Here is a 14,649-nt window from a genome sequence, read left to right as displayed (position 1 = left end):
AGTGGATGAGGCAGAACAGGTCTCACCGCTGGTGGGAGTGGAATTGGATTTCCTCAAAATTTTTGAGGAAGATGGCGAGGGGGAATCTCAGGAGAAATGGCAGGGTTTTGAAGAGACATTTGTCCGGGGTCTGAGTCCCAGCCCCCAGACTTGCCAGGAGGGAACACTGGGAGGCAACAGGGAGGCAGCAGCCCTGCCGCCCCAGCCAGCAACCAGGTCCAGGATCTGCCTACTCCAGGGGGAAGGGGCGAAAGGCCAAAGCCTCAGAGGGATGGAGGGAGCAGGGAGAGACCAGCCAGTCCCTCCCTCCAGGGGGAAGAGAGGGGGCTAAGCAGGACAGAGGAAAAGGGCCAAGGCAGGGGGAATAGGGGCTTAGCAGCAGCCGAAACAGAGCCCTTACCAGCCAAGGAGGAGAAGCAGCCACTACAGCCTAGAGCCACACCCCGGCTAGAGGACAGTAGCCTGGCTGAGGAGTTGCTAGGAGCCAAGTCCCTCCAGGTGGAGCTGCCACAGGCATTCTGGGGAAGGAGATGGGTAGCCGCACCCAGCATCAATGAGCAGGCAGCCCAAAAGCTGGCCAGGGCAATTCCTCGTGAGCAAGGCCAGGGAAGCTCAGCAGCTCAAAGGCCTACTGGGGCAGCTCCTCGTGAGCAAGGCCAAGGAGACCTCAGCTGGGGATGGGTAGCATTCAACCCCACCCTGCCAGCAAGGCAAGGAAACCTAGAAGGGATTAGTGATAGGAGGGAAACACCTGAGGGGAGGCACAGCTGGGCCAAGTCAGGAGAGGGAACAAGCCTGGAAGGAGGGCGGGGCGGAGAAAGGAAACCCTATAAAGGGTGGCTAGGAAGAGCTCTGGGGTGGTGGATGTGAGTAAGGAGTGTGCAGTGCAGTGCAGTGCAGTGCAGTGCAGTGCAGTGCAGTGCAGTGCAGTGCAGTGCAGTGCAGTGCAGTGCAGTGCAGTGCAGTGCAGTGCAGTGCAGTGCAGTGCAGTGCAGTGCAGTGCAGTGCAGTGCAGTGCAGTGCAGTGCAGTGCAGTGCAGTGCAGTGCAAGAGTGGAGGCTTGGAGGAGAGTTCTGGGAGGAGGAGGAGGAGATGATGGAGAATGCAGGGGGTGAGCAGGCTAGCGAGTGGACTGAGAGGGAGCCAGGGTGATGTATACTGCCCCTCCTTCCACAGAGCAGGGTCCTGCAGCATCCCTGGTGCCCTTCTGATGTCAGGGCCAGCCCAGCTGGTGCCCCACCCAGTAGCAGCAGCGACAAGCCCTGACAACATCCAGTTCCTCCAAATCCCAAACTCTTGAGACTGTCCTTACCTGCACTTTGCCCCTCACTCCGTTTCCCAAGACCTGCGCCACGCCACACGGTGACCAGTAATCCTTCATCCTCCTCCTGACTCGCCAACTCCAGGTTGCCGTTTTGGTCAGGCACTGTGGCAGCACTTCCAGCCCTTCCCAATGACCCGTGTGGTACGGTGCCATTTCTGCGATGCCCTGGTGCATAGGGGCTGTGACCCTAAGCACCTGTCGTCAACTGCCATCCGCTTGCATCTGCAGAGGCACCACCTGATCCTGCTGCCTCCAGAGCAATGCGAGTCATCTGGCAGGCAGAAGAGCAGGGCTCCTGATCAGAAAGAAGGGGGAGGGTCACGGGAGTCCACCCTGAGCAGGAAGCCTTGCCCCGAGGCTGATGTGGGTGGGAATGCAATGTCCAGGCAGGCTACCTTGCAGGAGGTTGTGCCCTCGGGGTCAGGGACGGTGCCTATCAAAAGAGTCAGGAGGAGGGCCCAGGAGGCAGGCACTCGTGTGCTGGCAGAGACGGTTGCCCTGGAAGGACTCCCTTTGGCTATCGTGGATGGTGTGGGCTTTCGGAGACTGCTGCATCATTTTGCCCCCTGGTTCGGAATGCCGTTGCTGCGGACCATTGGCTGGCAAGTCATTCCCACCCTCTACTGCAGTGTGCGGGACATGGTTGCTCAGGAGCTGTCGCAGTCAGCATCAGCTATGCAGACTGGTTGGCCCTCTCCCAGATGGTCCGTGTCCTTAAGCCCTTTAAGGATGCCACTGAGCTCCTATGCTCGTACCAGTCCAGCCTGGGACAGGTCATCTCCCTGATCTACGGGCTGGGCCAGGTGCTGGCCGATGAAATGGAGAATGAGGAAGATCTTGCCCTCAGGGTCAGAGACTTGGTCAGGAGGTTGCAGGAGGGCATAGCTGCCAGCTTGCATCCTCTCTGCCAGGAGGAGCAGTACAGACTGGCCTGCATATGTGACCCCTGGATAAAGGGCAGCATCGCCATGCGGGACGGCCAGCTGCAGGACTGGAAGAAGGTTCTGCACAGAGCAGTGCGCAGGTATCAGGCACAAAAAGCGGGATGGAGGGTTGAGGGTGCGGCACGGGGGGTGGAGGAGGAGGAGCAGGAAGCTGTAAATGAGCTGGGCGTCCCCAGCCATGAGAGCACTCTCAACAGGGACCTCTGGTCATATGCAGTGGGCTGCACGGTTGACGCCACCAGGGTTGGTGCATCTGTCAGGGCGGAGGGCTTGATAGGGTCCATGGTGTGAGAGTACCTTGCCGAGCCCGCCGAGCCCCCCCACACACACACACCAACCTCCTGGAGTACTGGGCATAAAAACCTGCCGTCTGGCTGGACCTCTCCATCGTGGCCACTAACATCCTCTCCTGCCCTCCCACAAGTGTCCAGAGTGAGCGGGAATTCCCCCACCTGGGAGACCTTCATCCGCGCCGCACACGTCTGCACCCGGACCTGGTGGATATGTTGTCCTTTATTAAGGTCAACCTCCCCCTGCTTGGGTACCCCTCCCTGGACCTGGACTTGTCTGGGCCATGAGCCAACCCGGATCGATGTGTGTCCGCCTGCCTACCCCCAGGCTCCAGGGAAAAGCTTCCCCCTGCGCTCCTGTTGCGAGGTCTCCGTCGCTCACTCTTCTTTGTGTTTTATTGACTCCTTCACTCTTGTTTTCTGCCATTGTCCCACATGGGAAGGTGTCTGAGTGCTACTGCTGATTGGTGGGGGGGCTCTGGGTCAAAGCTGAGTGGGCACCTCCGCCGGGGGGATCACAGGACAACCGTCTTGTTTGTGCTCCTCTATATTCTTGCTTTGAGCACCTGTCTCTGTGTGCTGTTTGGGCACCAGTCTTGGGGCCACCGCCTGGCTCTGGGGCCAAGGTGAGTGTGGGCACCTCCCCTGGAGGCTCACACAGGACAGCCTTTTGTTTGTGTTCCTCCTTACTCTTTCTTTGAGCACCTGTCTCGAACGGCAAGGTGTCTGTGCGCTCTTGGACGCCAGTCTCGGGGCCACCGCCTGGCACTGTGGCCAAGCTTAGTGGGATCCTCGCCCAAGGGCTCACAGGACTGATATTCTTTCTGGGACCACCTGTCCTGAATTGTGGGTTATGTCCCTCCTGCGTCAAAAGTAAAGTTATCCACCATCAGGCTCTGTCTGGGCCACTCACACATTCTTGAGGGGGAAGGTCGTGTCAGTCTGTAGCATTGTCAAATATCTCCTCACGGCGTGTGTGTGTGTGTTTCAGTTGTGTGCTGCGGTAGGTCCTGCCACAAACCAAAGAGTGGGAGGCATCCATCAATGCCGCCAACTCCAAGGTTTACTGGCGGGAGGCGGAGTTGGAGTCTTATTTTGAACACTTGTCCCTCTTGGGAGGGTGTGGAGGATATCCATGGGCACCGCCACGTCTGGAGGGTGGGTTCTGGCGGCACTGGCAGCCACGCAACTCCTCGGCATGGGGGGCAGGCATATCTAGGCTGTGCTGCCCTGCTGCCTCTGTACAGGGCCAAAACAGCCAAGAGGCTTCCCCAGGAAGAGATAAGGAAAATACAAAAAACACTTGGGGAAATGACCCTACCAATATCTAATGATGCCTAATAAACTATCAATAATTTCACAATCAGTTTTATAAGAAGTGCTCAGTGAATTACAAAATTCAAACATATACATATATACAATTCAAGAATCCATCATACTGAATCAATACAGGAAACAACATATACCTCTTACAACAGACCGTAGCCTCCAAACACTCACTCAGCATTGAAAATAGTCTCTTGTTATTTTCCTTGTCTCTGTACAGGGGACTGTCTCCTCTCCTCCCTGATATGGGGCAAGGGTTCTGCCGGTTGCTGCCATGTCTGGCAGGTAGGTTCTGTAGGTCCCTGTTGGTCCCTAGCAGGGGGGAAGGGCATAGTTCACCTGTGCTGCCCTGTAGTCTCCATGCAGAGTCCTTATTTTGAGAACCTGTGCCGCCTGGAAAGGCGTGACCAGGGGGTATGATTCCGTGGTGTGACTCTGCTGTCCCGGGATTAGGGAGATGCCCCCCTCGAGCATGTAGAATTTTCTCCTCCTACGGGGGAGGCATCTGTCCATCCCACGCTCCCATGCACATCCTGGGAATTTCCTCCCCCTCAAGGGGGGTGCCACCACACTCTCCAAGGGGAGTGGCGGGTGGGTTCTCTCAGAAGCTCCTCGGCATGGGCATGTGTGCTGAGGCAGGTACTGCATGAGCCGCTGTGTCTGGGGGACTCTTTCTTCCCCTCCAAGCCCCAGGGCAGGGGTTCTGCCGGTGCCGCCATGTCCAGCAGGTGGATCTTGTAGGTCCCCGTTGGTCCCTGGCAGGGGGGAAGGGCAGAGTTCACCTGTGCTGCCCTGCAGTCTCCATGCAGAGTCCTTATTTTGAGAACCTGTGCCTCCTGGATAGATGTGGAGGTGACCGGCCGACTGGATAGATGTGGAGGTGACGCAATGATTCTGTTGTGTTGCTCTGCTGTCCAGGGATGAGGGAGGCGGCCCACCCCAGGCAGTTAGAATTTCTTCCCCTCAAGGGGGAGGCATCCGTCCATCCGTCCCACCCTCCCATGCACGTCCCGAGGTGAGGGGAGACGGCCCACCCCGGGCAGTTAGAATTTCCTCCCCCCAAGGGGGAGGCATCTGTCCATCTGTTTGTCCCACCCTCACATGCACATCCTGGGGTGAGGGGAGACACCCTCCAGCATTTAGAATCCCCTCCACCCAAGGGGGAGGCGTCTGTCCGTCCCACAGACGGTGGCTGTTCCTTAACTTTCACTTCCTGGGGTGGGGTGGGGTAGGTACCCACCCCGGGGAGTTAAGAATAACCTCCTCCAAATGGGGGAGACATCCGTCCATCTATCTGATCCGTGCATGTGAAGGTTTCTGAACAGTGTTTGAGGGCTCTGTCCCCTCCCTTCCCAGTCTCAGAGCCACTGCCTGACTATGGAGTACAGCTTGGTGGGTTCCTCTGCTGAGGTTTCACACTCGCTTTTGTTTTCTTTTATTTACATTTGAGCAGCTGTGCCACTTGGCAAGTTGTCTCTGTGTGTGGTGGTTTAGGGCTCTCCCACCCCAAACGTGGGAGGCATCCGTCTGTCCATCCATCTGTCCATCCATCTGTCTGTCCGTCCATCTGTCCCACCCTCCCATGCACATCCCAGGGTGAGGGGAGATGCCCCCTGGGCATTAGAATTTCCTCCCCTGAAGGGAGAGGTGTCCATCCATCTGTTCCACCCACCCACGCATGTCCCGGGGTGAGGGGAGATGCCCCTCCCCCCGGGCATTTAGAATTTCCTCCCCCCCAAGGGGAGTACTGCCATGTATGGTGAGTGGGTTCTCTCGGAAACTGCCGCTCCTTTGCAAGAGGGATGGGCATTAATTAATTTTTGCTGCCCTGCTCTGCTGTCTCCCTCACCGGGCCAGGGCAGAGTCCCATTGCTGATGACACATCCAGCAGGTGGTTTCTCTCTGTAGCCATTCCATTCTGTTCACATCTCTAGGTGGTGGGGATGATCCCCCCCAGGAGCGGGATTCAATTCAAGGTCCCCCAAGGGGGGGGGAATCCATGGCTACCCTTGGCACATGGATACATAGTGGTTCTGATCCAGGCATGGCCAATGGATGAAGATCACATGTGGAATAACATGTACAAACCGAAGAGGGTGAGGCATCTGCCCTTCCATCTGTCTGTCCGTTCTGTCCAACTACGTCCAGAAGGTGGGTTCTCATCAGCCACCACCAGTCCTCCTCAGAACGAGGGCTGGGCATCTTTCTATCCTTGATGCTTCTCCCCCAACAAATGTGGGAGGGTATCCATAGGTGCCACCATGTCAGTAAGGTGGGTTCTGTGGACAGACAGTGGGCAAGAGTCTGTCCATCCATCCGTCCCATCAGAGTACCATCCCCCCAACCACTGTCCATTCAGTGCTGCCGTATCTGGCTGGTGGGTTTCGTCGGTGGCTGTCCCCATGAGTGGGACTTATAAAATCCACATGTGAGATGTGGTGTGCACCCCTTAAGGCCCAAGGGGGCACTGCAGGCCACCTCTCAAGCCCTTGGGTGGGAGAGAAGGCCCCCTGTAAGAGTGGGTCTTAGAGTAATCTCCTCCCAAGAGGGGGAGACATCTATCTGTCTGTCCGTCCCCTACCACCATGTACGGCGAATACAGGCTAATACAGCTAACTCCTCTGGATCTCCCCCCAAAGAGGGAGAGGCATCTGTCACTGCCACTATATCTGGCAGGCATGATATGGTGGGCACCCCTGAAGGCACAAGGGAGGTGCTGGCTCCTCCCACCCCCAAACCCGTTGCCCATGGGGGGCAGAAGGGAGGCAGTTGGCTCCGCTGACCTCCTCTCATGCCCGCGAGGAGGGGTGGCCACTGACAGAACCCACACACCGTATATGGTGGGTGCCCCTGAGGGCACAAGGGAGGTGCGGACCACCCTACCCCTAGCCCTTTGCCCATGGGGAGGGGCAGAAGGGAGGTGGTTGGCTCTGTTGACCCAGGCCCACGAGGAGGGGCGATCACCAAGAGAACCCACATGCCGTATTTGGGGGCCACCTCTGAGGGCACAAGGGTGTGTAGGCCACCCCAACCTGTGGGCCTGTTGCCCACAGAGGGCAAAAGGGAGGTGGTTGGCTCCACTGACTGCCTCTTGAGCCTGCGAGGAGGGGCGGCCATCGAGAGAACCCACATGTCATACTTGGGGGCTGCCCCTTAGGGCACAAGTGGGAGTGAGCCACCTCTACCCCAGAGCCCATTGGCCACAGGCGGGGGGAGAAGGGAGGCTGATCGCCTCCTGGGTCCATGAGGAGGGGTGGCCACTGAAAGAACCCACATGGCGTCTGTGGTGGGTGCCGCTTAGGGCACATCTCAGGATGAATGGCGGGGTTTTGGAGAAACATCCAGCTCGTCCTCCACATCCCAAACTCTTGGGACTGTCACTGCCTGCCACCCACCCCTCACTCTCTCTTCCTGGCCCAGCTCCACATCACAGCCGGTCCTTCATCCTCCTCTGATCCAGCAACTCCAGTCCCCGTTTCAGTCATGAACTCTGGTAGAACTTCCCTTCCCACCCTTCCCATTGACCTTCTCGATCAATGTATTGCAAACTGGGAGGGTGATGGAGGAGAGCTTGCTGAAGTCTCCCTGCGAGTTTGGCATCTCCGGGTATGAAGGGGGCCATTGAAATGCCCCGGGTTCTGACGAATCATGAAATTAACGAATCGTTTTGGCAAAACGTGTCAATTTTGTGTAATTTCATGATTCGCGATTCATAGATCACGACGAAACTCTCATTTTGGTTTTTTCCCATTTCGTGCCCATGTCTAGTAGCTAATAGAATGACTGCTGGGCCCGATTCAGAAATCCCGAATCATTGCGAATTGGGTCCAATTAGGTACTTTACCCAAATCAGAAACCCAAATTGCACACCCCTAGGGAGACCTTTGTAGAATGCATTATAGTAATCTAGTCTTGCTATTATTGGTGCATAATTCAGGTGGCCAGATCAGCTGTGTCAATATAAGGGTCCACTTTCCAGGCTAGTCTGAGTTGGGAGAAGCGCTTATTTGCAGTTGCTTTACTTGCTTCTCTAGCAGCAGTACTGGGTCCAGTATAACCCCTAGACTAGTCTCAACTGAAGAACTGAGCTCATGAAAGCTCATACCTTACCACAAATTTTGTTAGTCTTATAGTTGCTTATAGTTGCTACTGGACTCTAGCTCTGTTCTACTGCTCTTAACATCCAGGGTCAACTGAACCCCATCAGAGGTCAGAATCACAAGGTCCTTCTATATCTCCACCTTCTCAATCAGCATCATTTCCATCATCTCTGGGTTCAGTTTCAATTTGTTCACTTTAGCATTTGACCATAGCTATCAGGCAGTGGTTTAAGGCCTCTACTGCATCACCAGGGGATTTGAATAGTGAGATATAGAACTGGGTATCATCTAGGTACCCCTCACCTCCTGTTGGGAGGGTGAAGTTCCTGGCACTTACATTGTGCCGGGTACGGTGCAGCGATGCCACTTCCGGAAGTGATGTCACCGCGCCGGCCACATGAGTGCTCCCACTCTCTACAGCGGGGCCTATTCGGCCCATTTGAGGCCCAAATAGGGTTGCCAGCTTCAAGTTGGGAAATTCCTGGAGATCTGGGGGGTGAAACCTGGAGAAAGTGGGGTTTGGGGAGGGAATGGACCATGTCATGGCATAATCCCATAGAGTCCATCCCCAAAGTAGTCATTTTCTCCAGGTGAACTGATCTCTGTGGCCTGGACACCAGTTGTAATTCCGGGAGATCTCCAGCCATCTACCAGCCACTTGGGCTGGTAACCAAAGGCCCATCAGTCCCAAATGAAGCACGAGAATGCTCCTGTGGGCAGTGTGATGATGTTGGGAGCACATGTGCAGTGTGCGCTCCTGAGGTGCTTGGTGGTGGGCGATCAGCGGACGAGGAGGCAAATTCCCAGGAGTCTGCCCACCACCAGCGGGCACCTGGGAACCCTAGTGTCATCTGCATATTGTTGACGTCTGATTCCATAGCTACCAATGATTTCTTCTAAAGGCTTTGCTTCGAGGTTGAATAACATGGGAGATAAGATTGCACCCTGCAGAACCCTGCAAGATAATTCCCAGAACGAAGATAGCTGGTCACCAACACCAACCCTTTGAGTTTGTTCCATGAGGAACAATTTAAATCAGTCCAAGATGCATACCCCAATACCTATTTCTGCCTCCAAATGCTTCAGCAGGATGGCATGGTCTACTGTATCAAAGCTGCAGATAGATCCACAAGTAGCAACAATGAATCATGACCTTTGTAATGCATTTGGCTGACCCCTAGTCATAGGCGTACTTTAAACTTCTTCCTTCTGTGATAACTGTTGATGATATAATCTCTTTTAAAAAAACTCAGTTTAAACGAATAGATAAAATTATATGTTCTCATTGTTATAAATGTATCCTTTTAAGTAAAAAGTCCCTCAAAATAGTTTTCAGTCCAGTATCATTGAACATGAATTTACTTGTGTTTGACTTCTGAACTTCATAATACAGCTTGGAATTCAAGAGACACGGTGCCAGCAAACCAGAAACCTTCCCCAAAAAGTGGCTTGTCCTTTTTTGCTCAACCGCTTATTCGCATTGTCTGATCCTCCTCTATAAATCTCAGTTCTCAAGGTGCATCAATTTGGGCAATTGTTGTTTTTAATATTATTTCTTCAGTGTTTACTTTGCATTCCAGCAACACTGTCCAAGTGGCTTTTGGAAGTGAAAACAGCCTGAGAGCCATAAAAAATTAACCAGTGTCATTTATAGATCAAATTGCAAAAATAACAGAGGACCCCACCTTTCAAAACCCACAGAGCGCAATTTCCTGTTGGAGAAGAAGCTACTTGAATGATTTGGGCTAAGGGGGGGGGAGGATCACAAGGAGCTTGGATCAGTGCAGAGGGATTCCTCCTCTATCTCCTGTGCTTGGGTGTTCTAAAAGTGCTAGCCGATCCCTCGGCTGAGCTTTCTTATCACACATGCGCTGTTGACAAACCATCTGATGCATGTTCCCATAGTACTCTGTTGTTAGGTGTCTCCTGTTCTATGCCACCTAACAACTAGGCACAGGGGTCTGGGAGCAAAGTCACAAAGACTCCCCGTCCCAGTCTCCCTCCCTTTGGGCATTTCCCCTTGGACCACCTTGCTTTTTAAAAATGAACGAGAAAGTAAAGAAAATAGAATATAAAAAGAGGGGGCAAGAGAACAAAAAAGAAAGAAAAAACAAAGAAAAATAGTATTTCATTTCCCATGTTTCTATCATATCTTTTCAAACATTATACTTGTAGTTTTGAGACGTCCAAAATTTATCTTTTCAATACTGCCCCCCTTCTGTTTATCACTTCTATTTATTTCCCCCAAATTTATCTTCTTAGAAATGAAATCCACAAATCATCAGTTCATTTTTTCTCATCTCAAGCAGAAAGTCCATCAGGGGTTTCCAATCCACCATAAAGGTAGATAATGTTTTATCTCTGATCAGAGCTGTAAATTTAGTCATCTCCGCTAACTCCGTCATTTTATTTAGGTCCCTTTGGACAGCCTTAATGAGCACTAAGCCCTTCCGATGGAAGAGGTCCCCCTCGTCTGCTGACAGCCGCATCAGTTGGTTATCAGACGGAACTGCTGCTGACACTGCCCAGGTTGTCAGGACAACCAGCCCTGACTCAAAGCTGCTCTGAAAGGTCTGAACCTCCGGCAGCTAACCAGCCTTCAGCTCTCAGCAGATGCTCAGCCCACATCAGCCAATCACGGTGGAGCTCGGAAACCATGACATCATAGTCCAGCCGGTCCAATTTTTTTACTTTTCTGTTTTCGGTGCACCTCCTCTTCCCTTCGTATTCTTGCTCAGAAGCACCTCAGCCGGGATGGATGAATAGCCTGGAAAAAACTCCTCCTGCAGGGTTGCTATTTCAAGCTTGTTTAATTGCTGACCTGGGATGAAATGGCTTGGGAGGAATGCATGCCACCTGGGCCTCCAAGAGCAATCCCCACCCCACCCCTACCCCCGTGAGGAATTCAGCCTCTGCTCAAATATTTCTAAGGAAACCAAATTGTTTCAATAATATGTAAGAAGACTGGATGATGGTTTTTGTTAGTGGGATCCCCTTTTGCCATTCAGGATTTAACTGTATTTTTGAAAATATAATTTTCTGCAACTCTGAAAGCTTTGTTTTGTGGAATAGAGGGCAGCTTATGGGCAGGCACTGGACTGGTGTGAGCCAAAAGAAGACTGCCCTGTCCCCTGTTTTAGTTGACAAAGGGCAGAAACACGTCAGAGTCCTGGAGTTGGAAAAATCCTGCCTACTCTGGCAATCGGTACCATTGTTGAACCATTCTTTCCATTATGAAGTTTGTTCTAATATTCTACAAAAATCTACATGAACAACCAACATCTAATTTGTTCTATCATCTACCTTTACCCATATGATATTGCAGGTTACTGTTGTCTTTCCAAAGATTTAATTTCCAATGAGTGATTATTACCCGTGTTTGAGTCCATATTTAAAACAAGCCCCTGTATTGAATATGCTTTGAAAACTAGCAGCATTCTGGAATTGATGCCAGAACTTATGCAAGAAATCGTGCTGAGAACAGTAAAACCGGGTTTGATTCCCCACTCCTCCACTTGAAGCCACTAGGTGACCTTGGGTCAGTCACCGCTCTCTCAGAGCTCTCTCAGCCACACTCACTTCACAGGGGGATTGTTGTGGGGATAATAATAACATACTTTGTAAACTGCTCTGAGTGGGTATTAAGTTGTCCTGAAGGACTGTAGATAAATTGAATGTTGTTGTTGTTGCTATTAAAAGACAAATGATTTGTGAGTGCACGGCAAAATCTGTCCAAAAAAATTGACTGTCCTTGTATCCTTGCTTTTGTTTTATAGTGATTTGTTTCACCTGTGGTTACAAGCTTGGGGCCTGTACTCATATAGCCCCCTTTGGAGTACTAGATGAGCAGATTTAACAAGGAGATATTATCTTATCTGTCCTGTAGGTGAAAGGCAGGAATCCTCTACCCGACCAGGTTTAACAGGATCTGACTTCTCGAAATGTGTTTTGCTAGGGGAGACAAACCTGACTGGTGGAATTCTAGGCTGCCCCACCAGTAACAGTCTTGAAAGTGGTTTTATTTATGTAGGTTGGTAGGGACCCTAATCTGGATAGCCCAGGTGAGCCTGATCTCATCAGATCTCAGAAACTAAGAAGGGTCGGCCTTGGTTAGTAATTGGATGGGAGGTCTCCAATGAATACCAGGGCTGCAGAGGCAGGCAATGGCAAACCACCTCTGTTGGTCTCTTGCCATGAAAACTTCACCAGGGGTTGCCATAAGTCAACTATGACTTGAGGGCATGATTTCATTAATTTCAGGTAGGTAGGTAGGAAGGTATGTATGTATTTAGTCTGCTTTTCTCACTTATCTCCATGGACTCAAGGCTGCAATGATGGTGTCCTTCCTTAGCAAATCGAGGGATGCCTTCACATCATTACTGTAGCAGTGGAGAGCCCGGTAGTACCTGTAAGACTAACAAAATTTGTGGTGCCAAAAATTTGTGTTAATTCATGGCACTCAAAATTTTGTTAGTCTTATAGGTGCTACTGGGCTCTTGTACTTTTCTACTGTGGCCAAGGTTTGTGCCAAGCAGCCTCATTTTGACATTCTTCGAGGGCTGTTTTAACATCCCAAACTTCCTCCAGGGAGCTCAGAGGAGCCTGCATGGATGGGGAAATCTTTTTTCCTCCCACAATAAATCTGTAAGGGAGGTTGAGCTGAGAGCAAAATCTGGGCTTCCCCACCTTCTCACTATGGTGACTGATCCCTTGCCACTGCCTCCCAGCTCTTGCACTGCATGAATCCATGGCAGGGGGGAAATAGAGGGCTGAGGCATTGTCAATGTGTCACTGTCAATGTGTCATCACTGACGCTCTAGGATTTTACTGATTGGCAAAATCTTAAGATCCAGAGAAGTTAGTCTATAGTTGCAAAATAGTAAAGAGTCCAGTAGCACCTTTAGGACTTACAAACTTTATTCTAGCATATGCTTTTGAGAACCACAGCTCTCTTCATCAGATACATCTGATGAAGAGAGCTGTGGTTCTCGAAAGCTTATGCTACAATAGAAGCCTTTTCACAATCTGGAAGAAATACAAGAATTACATGGAACGTGGTATCCCGTCGTGGGTGGTACCATAAGAGGTAATAGACCCAAGAGCTGTTTATAATGAACAACAATGTTTAACTTATAAAGAGATAATGTCGATGGAAAATAGAATATTAAAAATAAAGACACAAGAAGAGTTATCTCTTCAATATGGATGGTTTCAATATAGGCAAATTAGGGATCTTTACAACTCGGACTGTTCAAGTGGAGGAATAAGACTGAAAAACTCGGAGCTAGAAGAAGTGATTTTGCAAGAAGGTAAAAAAGACATTTCGAAAATATATAAAATACTTCTAAAATGGCATACGGAAGATGAGACAGTCAAAGTCCAGATGGTGAAATGGGCAATAAATTTTCATAAAGAAATAACAATGGAATCATGGGAATATTTGTGGAAAAATACTTTGAAGACCTCAGCTTGTACCAATATTAGAGAGAATGTTTATAAAATGATGTATAGGTGGTATTTAACGCCTAAGAAGATTGTGCATGGAAATGCAAATATGTCAGATAAATGCTGGAAATGTAAAAAACACGAAGGATCATTGTATCATATGTGGTGGACTTGTGAGGTAGCTAAGCAATACTGGGGAGATATAATTAAAATAATTAATGAGGTGTTGCAAACCCAAATAAATAAGAACCCAGAATTGCTGCTACTGAACTTGGGAATGGAAGATGTTCCAAAGCAGCATAGAACATTGTTATTTTACATGATTACAGCAGCAAGACTTTTGTACGCACAGAAATGGAAAGTGCAAGAAATACCAACTATAGAGGATTGGATTTACAAATTGTTGTACATGGCAGAAATGGACAAAATGACAAGAAAATTGAAAGATCTTGATCCAGGAGAATACATTGCAGACTGGGAGAAGCTGAAACAATATTTAGAAAAAAATGGGATGTGAAAGGAGAACTGTGGCAGTTTGAGAATGATTAATATGTGACTTTATAAAGGGGAGAGAGAAGTAACTTTACCATTAATGGGGAAATTTAGTTATTAATTAATCTAAGCTAACATTAGTAATAAAAAATTGTATTAAAAATAGATAGTTTAAACAGTGGAATGTAGATTGATATATTAGAAAATTGGAGATATAGAAGAATTTGAATATGCTTAGAATAAGAGATATAATATATATAAGATTTAGAAAAATTATAGATAAGAGTAATTTAAATAATAAGATGGGTTAGGGGTTGGAAAGCTGTTGGAAGTCAATAAGGAGGGGGGGAAGGGGGGCTGATATAATTTAGATAAGATGGGGAATTTGTGTATTTAATAATATTGTATGTACTCACCAATAAAATTTCTTTAAAAAAAAGAAAAGAAAGCAAGCTTATGCTACAATAAAATTGGTTAGCCTTAAAGGTGCTACTGGACTCTTCACTGTTTTGCAAAATCCTAAAGCATCCACGGCCTCACCTCTAGGTTTTAGCCCATAGTGATGTTGACGAGTTGACAGTGCATTTTTCCCTCATGCCCCACCCCCTCAAAGTCTCCCAAGGGTTCCAGAGCTGGCAACCCTTGTGACACTCTTCTAAGTGCATTTATTTATTTGCTTCATTTCAACCCCACTATTCCCCTCAGTGGAGATTCAGCGGCTTACGTCG

This window comes from Eublepharis macularius, chromosome 13 (assembly GCF_028583425.1).
Source record: "Eublepharis macularius isolate TG4126 chromosome 13, MPM_Emac_v1.0, whole genome shotgun sequence".
NCBI classification, from domain to species: Eukaryota; Metazoa; Chordata; class Lepidosauria; order Squamata; family Eublepharidae; genus Eublepharis; species Eublepharis macularius.
This window is presented reverse-complemented; position numbering follows the sequence as displayed.